Source organism: Triticum aestivum, chromosome 7B (genome assembly GCF_018294505.1).
Source record: "Triticum aestivum cultivar Chinese Spring chromosome 7B, IWGSC CS RefSeq v2.1, whole genome shotgun sequence".
Lineage (NCBI taxonomy): Eukaryota > Viridiplantae > Streptophyta > Magnoliopsida > Poales > Poaceae > Triticum > Triticum aestivum.
In genome coordinates, this window is record NC_057813.1 from 21,516,601 (window position 1) to 21,528,457 (window position 11,857).

The 11,857-nt window shown below is 45.3% G+C and overlaps 1 pseudogene; it reads right to left on the reverse strand.

The window, feature by feature from the left end:
* Nucleotides 1–3,924, reverse strand: part of LOC123157574 (uncharacterized) — a 53,160-nt pseudogene extending 49,236 nt beyond the window's left edge.
* Nucleotides 3,925–11,857: the final 7,933 nt, after the last annotated feature.

The following is an 11,857-nucleotide window of genomic DNA, read 5'->3' on the forward strand; positions in this document are numbered from 1 at the left end:
GTTGCACGTAGGTTGCAGAATAATAGTAGAAAGGGAAATTTATTTGGAGGAATTTATGAAACCCGTGTGGCTAATTATCTTAATATAGCCCCACGAGAGGGGGATATGATTTTACCTCCTATTTATTTGGATAAAGAAGCTATGTTCAATCATCAATTTCTTGCGAGGAATGAACAATTCCTCCATTATCGACTAATCTATGACAGACGCAACGTCGTCCCTGTTACTCTTCCTGCTCCCTACCTTTTTGATTATTAGGCAAAAGGAAGATATGTTGTCACCAGGGAGGAAGCCGCTGAACACGAGAGGAGAGCAGAGGCAGCTCGCCAACATGCTGCAGCTCAGGAGGCAGTTGCCGCTGCATCTCAGTACGACCCCAGCTTCACTTATGGATATCAGCCAGGCGGTCCTTCATACTAGACCAACTTAGGCCAAAAGCCTAAGCCTGGGGGAGTACGTATTTCTCACCGACTTTACATTCATGTTCACACATTAGTCATCGATGATCATACTCTTTCATTGTATTATCCATGCTAGTTTAAATTTCTTTTTCTAGTTTTCTTCTTGTGTGTTTGATAAACTTTAAGAAAAAACCAAAAAAAATAGTTAGTTTAATTTCCATGCTTGTAGTAGAAATTAAATTGAAAACCCAAAAAGATTTCTAGTTCTTCTTCTTACTTGTTGGGAGCTTTCCCATGTAAATAGTTTTATTTTCTTCTCTTTCCTTTGGGGGTCGAGAAGACCATATTGAAAATGTTTAGTGGCTCTCATATGCATGATTGTTTATTTAACTTAGAGCCCATATTACTTGCCTTCTCTCTTGAGTTGAATGCTTGCAGATTCCAGCTTAGTCCAATGCACGTGCACTATTATTATTATACACATCGCTTGGTTGTGCAAGTGAAAGGCAATAATGATGATATATGATGGACTTATTGGGATGAGAAAAGCTGGTATGAACTCGACCTCTCTTGTATTTGTAAATATGATGAGTTCATCGTTTTTGAGTCAGCTTATTATGAGGTAAACATATTTGCAATGACATTTAGAGATTATAGTTGCTTGTGCCATGCTTGATTAGCTGTGAGTTATAATGGTTTACCTTGTGTGCCAACATGCTATTAAAATGATTATGATGTGGTATGATGGGATGGTATCCTCCTTTGAATGAATTGAGTGACTCGACTTGGCACATGTTCACGCATGTAGTTGAATCAAATCAACATAGCCTTCACGATATTTATGTTCATGGGGGATTATATCCTACTCATGCTTGTACTCGGTGTAAATTAATTTTAATGCATGTTTATGACTGTTGTCGCTCTCTCAGTTGGTCGCTTCCCAGTCTTTTGCTAGCCTTCACCTGTACTAAGCGGGAATACTGCTTGTGCATCCAAACTCCTTAAACCCCAAAGTTGTTCCATATGAGTCCACTATACCTTCCTATATGCGGTATTTACCTGTCGTTCCAAGTAAATTTGTATGTGCCAAACTCCAAACCTTCAAATGAAAGTCTGTTTTGTATACTCGAGCAACTCATGTTTCAACTAGGGCTTCCTATATCTTCCATGCTAGGTGGGTTATTCTCAAGAGGAGTGGACTCCGCTCCTCATTCACGAGAAAGGGCCGGTAACCGGGATGCCCAGTCCCATGATCCAAAAAGATCAAAGCAAATCAAAATAATTAAACAGAACTCCCCTAGGGCTGTTGTTAGTTGGAGGCACTCGTTGTTTCGAGCAAGCCATGGATTGATGCTTGTTGGTGGTTGGGGGAGTATAAACCTTTACCATACTGTTTGGGAACTGCCTATAATGCATGTAGTATGGAAGATACAACCATCTCATAGTTGTTGTGTTGATAGTGAAAGTATGCCGCTCAAAATGTTATTCAATCTCTATTTTAAAATAGAGCTCTGGCACCTCTACAAATCCCTGCTTCCCTCTGCGAAGGGCCTATCTATTTACTTTTATGTTGAGTCATCACCCTTCTTATTAAAAAGCACCCGCTGGAGAGCACACTGTCATTTGCATTCATTATTATTGGTTTATATTGGGTATGACTTGACTGGATCTCTTTTACCATGAATTACAATGTTTAGTCAGTCCTTGATCTTTAAAGGTGCTTTGCATTTATGTTTTGCGGTCTTAGAAAGGGCTAGCGAGATACCATTTTGTTATATCATGTTATGATTATTTTGAGAAAGTGTTGTCATCCGAGTTTTATTATTATGGCTCGCTAGCTGATTATGCTATTGATATGAGTAATTGTGAGACCTAAGTGTTATTGTGAGTATGGTTAGTTCATAATATTTGCTGAAACTTGAATGTTGGCTTTTCATGTTTAGAACAACAAGAGCAATCAGAGTTTGTAAAAGTTTTTCTTTATCACTTTCAGTTTATCAACTGAATTGCTTGAGGACAAGCAAAGGTTTAAGCTTGGGGGAGTTGATACGTCTCCAACGTATCTACTTTTTCAAACACTTTTGCCCTTGTTTTGGACTCTAACTGCATGATTTGAATGAAACTAACCCGGACTGACGCTGTTTTTAGCAGAACTGCCATGATGTTGTTTTATGTGTAGAAAAGAAAAGTTCTCGGAATGTCCTGAAAATCCACGGAGGCACTTTTTGGAATTAATAAGAATTTCTGGGCGAAAGAAATACACCATGGGGCCCAGGGCCTGTCCATGAGACAGGGGGCGCCCCCCCACCCCCACCTATAGGGCACGCCCCCTATCTCGTGGGCCCCCTGGACCTCCACCGACCTCAACTCCAACTCCATATATTCATGTTCGGGGAGAAAAAAATCAGAGAGAAAGTTTCATCACGTTTTACGACACGGAGCTGCACCCAAGCCCTAATCTCTCTCGGGAGGGCTGATATGGAGTCCTTCGGGGCTCCGGAGAGGGGGATTCGTCGCCGCCGTCATCATCAACCATCCTCCATCACCAATTTCATGATGCTCACCGCTGTGCGTGAGTAATTCCATCGTAGGCTTGCTCGACGGTGATGGGTTGGATGATATTTACCATGTAATCAAGTTAGTTTTGTTAGGGTTTGATCCCTAGTATCCACTATGTTCTGAGATTGATGTTGCTATGACTTTGCTATGCTTAATGCTTGTCACTAGGCCCCGAGTGCCATGATTTCAGATCTGAACCTATTATGTTTTCATGAATATATGTGTGTCCTTGATCCTATCTTGCAAGTCTATAGTCACCTATTATGTGTTATGATCCGACAACCCCGAAGTGATAATAATCGGGATACTTATCGGTGATGACCGTATATTGAGGAGTTCATGTATTCACTATGTGCTAATGCTTTGTTCCGGTTCTCTATTAAAAGGAGACCTTAATATCCCTTAGTTTCCGCTAGGACCCCGCTGCCACATGAGGGTAGGACAAAAGATGTCATGCAAATTCTTTTCCATAAGCATGTATGACTATTTACGGAATACATGCCTACATTACATTGATGAACTGGAGCTAGTTCTGTGTCACCCTATGTTATAGCTATTTCATGAGGAATCGCATCCGGCATAATTGTCCATCACTGATCCATTGCCTACGAGCTTTTGACATATTGTTCTTCGCCTATTTACTTTTCCTTTATTGTTGTTACAACTACTACAAAAACCCAAAAACTATTATCTTTACTTTTGCCACCGTTACCTTTATTATCATACCACTTTTGCTACTAAATACTTTACTGTAGATACTAAGTTATCCAGGTGTGGTTGAATTGACAACTCAACTGCTAATACTCAACAATATTCTTTGGCTCCCCTTGTGTCGAATCAATAAATTTGGGTTGAATACTTTACCCTCAAAAGCTGTTGCGATCCCCTACACTTGTGGGTTATCAGCCATCATGGCCTGCATGAGGACCAACTCCAGGTTCTCCTTGCTCAGCTCTCTCGCCATAGCCGCCGCTCCTCTTCTCTCTCTCTCTCTCTCTCTCTCTCTCTCTCTCTCTCTCTCTCTCTCTCTCTCTCTCTGCAAGGAAGGAATGAGAGGAGAGAAAACTCAGAAAAGGTCGGAGCTTTGGGAGGAGGCGAGTGAGGCAGCTGAAAAGAAGACGGAGGGGGACACGTGTCGCGTAGGTATTGAAGATAAATCCTGCTGCTGGCTGGCTCTGCAGGATGGGCCCACCAGAACGGCCTGTCACTTTGACTCATTTTGACAGGGGTCATGCTCATCCAAAGGTGCTAGCGTGCTCCCTCCGCTGCCATTACAAGACAATTACCATCACTCCTAAGGTGAGTTTTGAAATTTGAAAATGTTGGTAGATAAATACTCCTAGCATAAAATTGGTTGCATGCAACGTAGATTACTACTCCCTCCTATCAAGCAGTAGGACCAACGACAAGCACGGGTCCGCCCCTTAGAGCTGGCGGTTAGCGTAATTTATGGAGAGGCGATTTCCTGGCGATCCCGATCTCGCTGGGAACCCTGTTCTCCGTAGGAAGATTGCATCACCACCTCTGTCGATCTTGTGTCCATGGCGCCACCCTTGTGTAGATTGCGCCACCACATCACCACGACCATCCCATCCACCATAAGCCTTCTGCGAGCTAGGGATCCACAGTCGTACACCACGATCAGTCCCTAGGGTTTCGGGTCAGGTTCGTCAAGGTAGGGGTAAGAAGCGATGGAGGATGTGTAGGGGCTGATGAGGGGCTTGAAACTGTCGGCGGCGGAGAGAAGAGGGCTCAAGATTGGGAAAGCAGAGAAGGGGAAGGCTTGTGAGTGGGCACCGGAGGACCCTCAAGCGGTTGGAAAACTGTTCTCGGAGAAGCTGGCGCATGCTGGTGTGGTAGGTCAAACGTTGGGATGGATTTGGTGCCCGACCAAAGGGTTAGATTGCAAGGAGCTGGAGATGAATGTCTTTTTTTTCACGTTCCGTCAGTTGTCTGGATGGAGGAGAGCTTTGGAGGAGGGGCCATGGTGGTTTGAAAAGGAACTCCTGGTAATGGAGGAATTTGATCCAGACAAAACGGTGGATGAATATGAATTCAAGTTCATTCCTATGTGGCTCCGGGTCTTTGGCCTTCCTCTTGGTCAACTGAATAGAGTCACGGGAGAGCGGATCGGGGCAGAATTTCATGAGCTGGTAGACGTGGATGTCGGTCCTGATGGGAAGGCTATAGGAAAATATCTAAGGCTGAAGGTCAAATTGAATATCAAGGAACCTCTAATGAGGGGTTTTGTGCTGGATAGGGATAAGAGGGAGGAGGAGAAGGCGGAGGAGGTTGTGATGGAAGAGGTAGAGGAGTGTCAAAAGACAAAGAAGAAGAAGGGCTTACTATGGTGCCTGTTCGAATATGAATATATGCCGGATTTTTGCTATACCTGTGGTGTTATCGGGCATGGGGAGAAGGAGTGCATGACGAAGCCTCCAAAAGGAGAAGCGCCGCAATATGGGCCATGGCTGAGGGTGGAGGAGAACAAGAAGCGGACAGAGGTAGTCATGTACGGGAGAGGTCAGGGCAGCAGAAGCTATGGTGGGAGTGAAGGCAGCCAAGAGAGGAGGAGACAGTATGGATGGGGGAAGGGATCAAGGGGCTCTGATAGTAATGTTGCATCATGGAGGAAGGAAGATACAACATCAAAAGAGAGAGGACAGGGTACGAAGGGTGAGGAGAAGGAGGTGAAAAGCCCACTGAAGATTGCTGCTAACATGGGAGAGCCAGTAGGAAGCAAAGCTACAAAAAGCATTCAATTTACGGAGTCCCGAGCCGAACTACAAGCCCCAAAATAGAATAAGATGGCCATCGACCAAGTACAAGTGGTTAATAACCCGGGTGGGGAGACTAAAGTAAACCCAGCTGAAGAAGGAGAGGGTGCGGTGACGGAGAATGAAGTGGGAGGAGATGTAATGAAGGCAGGAGGAGAGGTGGCGGAGGGTAGCAGGGGGGAAGGGAAAGGGTGGTAGATTCAAACTAAAGAACCGACTGGAGAGGCAGGAATCGCAGGAGAGCCTGGAGGTGAAGCTGGGAAAGAGATGAGTGGGGGAGATGGATGCTGATGAAGAGGCGAGTGCCAAGAGGGGCGCGGGAAGGGGATCGATGGACAGATGGTTGCTCAAAACATGAAGGGAGGACAGAGTGTGCCAACAAATGCACAAAATGCTACAGATATATCGGTCGGGCTACCGGAGCAGCCCCGCCGGGCGCAATGAAAATAATCAGCTGGAACTGCCGGGGACTCGGGAATGGCCCGGCAGTTCGCTCTCTTCTCGAATTGGGAAGAGTGGAGAATCCCGATGTTTTGCTCCTTTGTGAAACATGGATGGAGGAGAAGCAGCTGGGGAGGTTTAGGTGGTTGTTGGGGCTCGCCAACATGGTAGCGCGGAAGGACGAAAGTAGTGGTAGGGGAGTGGCATTGTTTTGGCGCAAGGAGTTGAATGTTTCTCTCGGATCATACGGTAGGAGGCATGTGGATGTGGATATCACAAGGGAGGATGGGCTGGTGTGGCGTCTCAAGGGGGTTTATGGAGAATCAGCCATGGAGAGGAAGGAGACGTGGAAAACGATGCGTATTCTAAAACAGCAACACCAAGGTGGACGCCCGTGGCTGTGTCTTGGCGATTTCAATGAAGTTCTGACAAGTAGCGAGAAGCTTGGAGGAGCTGATCGATCGCAACGTTACCTCGATGAATTTCGCCAAGCATTGAACTTCTATGAGCTGAGAGACATTGGCTTTGAAGGTGACTTGTATACTTGGAGAAATCATAGCAAGGAGATGCGAACATATATATGTGAAAGGTTGGACCGGGCCACCGCAAACAATGACTAGTGCACGGCCTTTCCAAACTATGCGGTGGTGAATGGTGAGTCGCGTCATTCCGATCATAGACCGGTGGTGGTGCATCTTGAGGGTACGGAGAGAGGGTGGAAGGGGGGAGACCGTAACTTCAGGTTTGAAGCACGTTGGCTGCAGGAGGATGGGTGTGAGGATATCATAAGAAGAGTGTCGGAGAGAAGTTATCAAGGAGGGGGGAGTGGTGTCACCCGAGGCCTTCAAAGCGTTGCCAAGAATATAAGTGTATGGAGTAGAGAAGTAGTGGGAGAATTAGATGGGAGAATAAAGAAGGCTCGGGGCGACCTTGAGAGGTGTATGAAGGCACCGGTCTCTGAAGGAAAGATCAGGGAGGAAGCAAGACTGCGTGCTGAGTTGGAGGGACTGAAAGAGAAGAAGTATACCCAACTGAAACAGAGGGCACACATGTGGTGGTTGAGGGGTGGGAATAAAAACATTAAGTACCTGCAGTCGGTAGCTTCTGCGAGAAAAAAATCCAACTGATTGAAGGAGATCTGAAGGGAGGATGGCACGATGGTGGAGGAGGGAGATGCTCTAACTAATTATGTGTGCTCGTTTTTCAGGATCTGTTCAATTCTTCTAATCCGCATCAGCTAGATGAGTTGATTGGCAAGGTGCAACCACGTGTCTCAAATGCTATGAATGCAGTCCTGGAGGCTGAATATACTAGAGCCGAGGTGAAAGCTGCTCTCGACCATATTGGTGATCTCAAAGCCCCCGGGCCAGATGGTATGCCAGCGATCGTCTTCAAGCGCCATTGGCACTTTATGGGGGACCGAGTCGTGGAGGAAGTTCTGAACGTTCTGAACAGAGGAGACTTCCCGGAGGGATGGAATGATACTATGGTTGTGCTTATCCCCAAGGTGAAGAACCCAAAGAGGATCAAAGATCTTCGTCCCATCAGCCTATGCAATGTCGTGTATAAACTAGTTTTGAAGGTCATAACAAATAGACTAAAGGTGGTACTGCCTGATGTGATCTCTGAAAACCAGAGTGCCTTTGTGCCCAGGAGACTCACCACGGACAACGTGCTAACATCCTATGAAGTAGCTCATTAGCTGATGAACAAAAGGAGTGGGAGGAGTGGAATCGCGGCAATTAAGGCGGACATGAGTAAGGCATACGATAGGGTTGAATGGAGCTTTTTGGAGGCTATGTTAAGCAAGTCGGGGTTTAGCAGGAGGTGGGTTGCGCTTGTCATGAAATGTGTTCGAACTGTTCGGTACCAGATTAAGGTGAATGGGGATCTGACCCAACAGTTTAGCCCATCGCGTGGTCTCCGACAGGGGGACCCCATCTCCCCCTATCTTTTTGTCATCTGTGTGGAAGGATTGTCGACGCTGTTGTTGGATGCAGAAGAGAAGGGGGTGCTGCATGGAGTGAAGATATGCCCAAGGGCACCATGTGTATCACATCTACTATTTGCGGACGACTCCATGCTTCTAATCAAATCAGACCAACAGGAAGCAGCAGCACTACATGAAGCATTGCAGTTATATGAGGCGTGCTCGGGGCAATGTTTATACATGAAGCATTGCAGTTATATGAGGCGTGCTCGGGGCAGTGTATAAACACCAAAAAATCTGCAATTATGTTCAGTCCTAACACATGTGATAATGATAGAATCGTAGTTAAGGCTGAGTTGGGTATACACAGTGAGGATTGGAATGAAAAGTACTTAGAGCTGCCAGTCCACGTGGGGTGATCCAGGAAGAGAGCTTTTAGCTATATCAAGAGGAACATGTGTGGACGTGTTTATGGATGGCAGGAGAGATTGCTAGCAAAGGAAAGTAAGGAGGCCTTGGTGAAGGCGGTGGGGCAAGCCATACCCACCTACGCTATGTCATGTTTTGATCTGACTAAGACCTTCTGTACGGAATTGAACACACTCCTGAGTAATTTTTGGTGGAGCCAGCAAGATAAACAAAATGCCATGCATTGGCTAAGTTGGGAGAAATTGTCACAGCCCAAGGCCGTGGGTGGGCTAGGGTTCCGAGATATGCACCAATTTAACTTAGCAATGTTGTCGCGGCAAGGATGGAGGATTGTGCAGAACCCAACGAGTTTGTGTGCCAGGATACTAAAGGCCCGCTATTTCCCTGACTGCTTGGCACTGGAGGCTGTGGCACACGATGGGATTTCATATTCTTGACGCAGTATTCTTCAAGGGCTGGATATCGTGAAACAGGGATACATCTGGAGGGTTGGTGACGGGCAGAGAATCAATATATGGCTGGACCCTTGGCTGCCTAGGCCTTGGTCGAGACAAGTCATAACGCCGAAGGGTTCTAGTCGTCTGAACTATGTGCATGAGTTGATCAGCCCGATCACGGGAAGCTGGGATGAGCGCCTCATTAAAGACACGTTTTATGCGGAAGATGCGTGATACACACTCCAGATACCGTTGAGAGAGGGGGTAGAAGATTTCATAGCATGGCATTTTGATAAGAAGGGCAATCATTCAGTTAAAAGTGCTTATAAGCTAATAGTGGAGCTGAACAAACAGAGACGGAATGGTGCACCAAGTACGAGCACATCCAGCGCTGGTCAGCTTGATCATTGCCCGGACCAAAGCTGGAAGAGGATATGGAAGATCCCCTGTCCATCGAAGCTACAAATGTTTGTATGGCGCATCCGCCATGAGTCACTAGCTTTATGCAACAACTTGGTAAGACATGGTATAAATCTTGAATCATCCAGTTGCTTTATGTGCGGTAAAGGCGAAGAGGATGGTGGCCACCTGTTTATTAAATGTAAGGCTGTGAAAGAGGTATGGAGGCACCTGGGGTTGGAAGTAGAGCGGACTCTGCTGGAGGAGATCGGGGGTGTGCATGCGATGCTTGACTCTCTATGGGGTCTAGATGACAATAAAAGAGTGCTAATCATATCCTTTTGGTGGCATTGGTGGAATAACAGAAACAAAGTCAGAGAGGGAGAGCCCCCTGTGGCTGTGGTGGAAGTTGCGAGGCGAGCGCGTTGTGATGCACTTGAGTATGAGCAGGTATTCTCACCAGCCAAGCCTAAGCAGGCCACTGAGAAATGGTAGCCGCCTGAACATGATGTCACCAAGTTTAACCTTGACGGTGCGTTCACTCCTGGGAAGTCTCACAGTGGGTGGGGGTTGTGGCTCGTGATAGCACAGGGCAGGTCTTAAGCGCCAGGGCAGGGCGGCAAGAGCAAGTTTATGATGCTTTCGGTGCAGAAGTCAATGCCCTAGCAGCGGCAGTAACTACAGCAGCTGAGCTGGGAGCCACCAGGGTGGCGTTTGAGATGGATTGCGAGTTGCTGGTTGATGCGATGGACATCAGGAAAGTTGACGCCTCGCCATATGCAGTGATCATTGAGGACGTAAAGCTTCAACTGAAGTTGTGGTTCTCCAGCTGGAGTGTTAGCTCATGTAGTCGAATCCTGAACTCTGTTGCGCATGAGCTAGCCCAAATCGGTTGTAATTGTCTACCAAACATGTGTGTGGAGTGGGACACTGTTGTACCGCCCAAAGTGGCTGCTTGCATGTTGGGCGATATGCTCGTACGTCGTTAATCTATAAAGCTTTGCTTTCCTTCAAAAAAAAAGATTACTACTCCCTCCGTCCCATAATATAAGAGCTTTTTTAACGCTCTTATATTATGGGACGTAGGGAGTACTTGTGAACTATGGGTTTTGTGGTGTAACACCTCCTGAGGCGGTCTTGTGCATTCCCATCTCGGCAAACGCCTATTCCAATGCCTTTTTGGAGATTGTTTTGTTTACAAAAGTTAGTTTGCTAGATCGATTTCATTGAGTGACCAAATCGATTTCATTGAGTTGTGGTAGTTCAAAAAAGTCAGTTTGCTAGATCGATTTTCATTGAGTGAACAAGATAGTCCCTTGCAAGACCAAATCAAAATATGGAATGCAAACATATGAACCTACTTATGTAGAATGCTTTAGGAAATTCACGCATAATCCTTTCTCAGCATGCCTGCTTACGTAAAAGGAGCTATTATCCATGTAAAGACATGTGATTTGATTCATCTTAAGACACATTAGGGAATGTAAACAAAAAAACATATATTTGCAAACTTCGGATCTTAGACTAAATATTTGACACAGATGACAAGTCACGCAGAAATTACTAGAGACATTGTCTTTTTATGTCCATAGATTTGTATCGAGCAAGTAAGGGACAACTAACACACTATGCCTCATGCATTATCCAGCTAACCAACTACCATGTACTCCCTCCGTTTCTAAATATAAGCTCTTTGAAAGATTTCAATACAGACTACATAGAGATGAATATAGATGTATTTTAGAGTGTACATTCATTCATTTAGCTCGGTATGTAGTCTATATTGGAATATCTAAAAATGCTTATATTTAGCTACGGAGGGAGTATGATGCAATCCATGAGTTTCTTGGTGACTATCGATCAACAGTCTATCATTTCAAAAGAAAAAAAATCAATAAGAACAGAATCCTGTTATGCCTTTCAGGCCAATATTCACAAACCAGGCATCATGCATGTATCATTATGAAAGATTGCTACCAATCCTAGAATTGGAGCAATTGGTATGCCAGAACATGATCAAACATAGCATATGCCCAAAATCACAAATTTGGCATCCATTGCGTGCAGCAATTCAATTCAATATGTTGTCCCACCAATAATATGCCGATATACATTATACTAGATAGTAGGAACCATTTAAAGATTAAGTAAATCCAGATACTGGCAGCTGGAAAATTACCAATCTTACGGAAATGAATTCAAATCATAATTATGCATAAGGAACTAGTTAAATTCGCCTTTGACAATTAATGGTGCATTGGATAATTAACCGGCATGTAGGATGCGCGGTTCATGAGGTGCTTGCTGACCACAAATCGACCATCACACCTAGAACAAAATGCAAACTGGAGAATGCAATCGTTAATATCAATTTCCATCCTAGGATCGATGCAAATGACATCACAGGATATGATTAAAAACATAGTAGCATGCTATCCCAAATTTGACATTCGACTCGATTGTCGCACAGATAAGATGCAGACC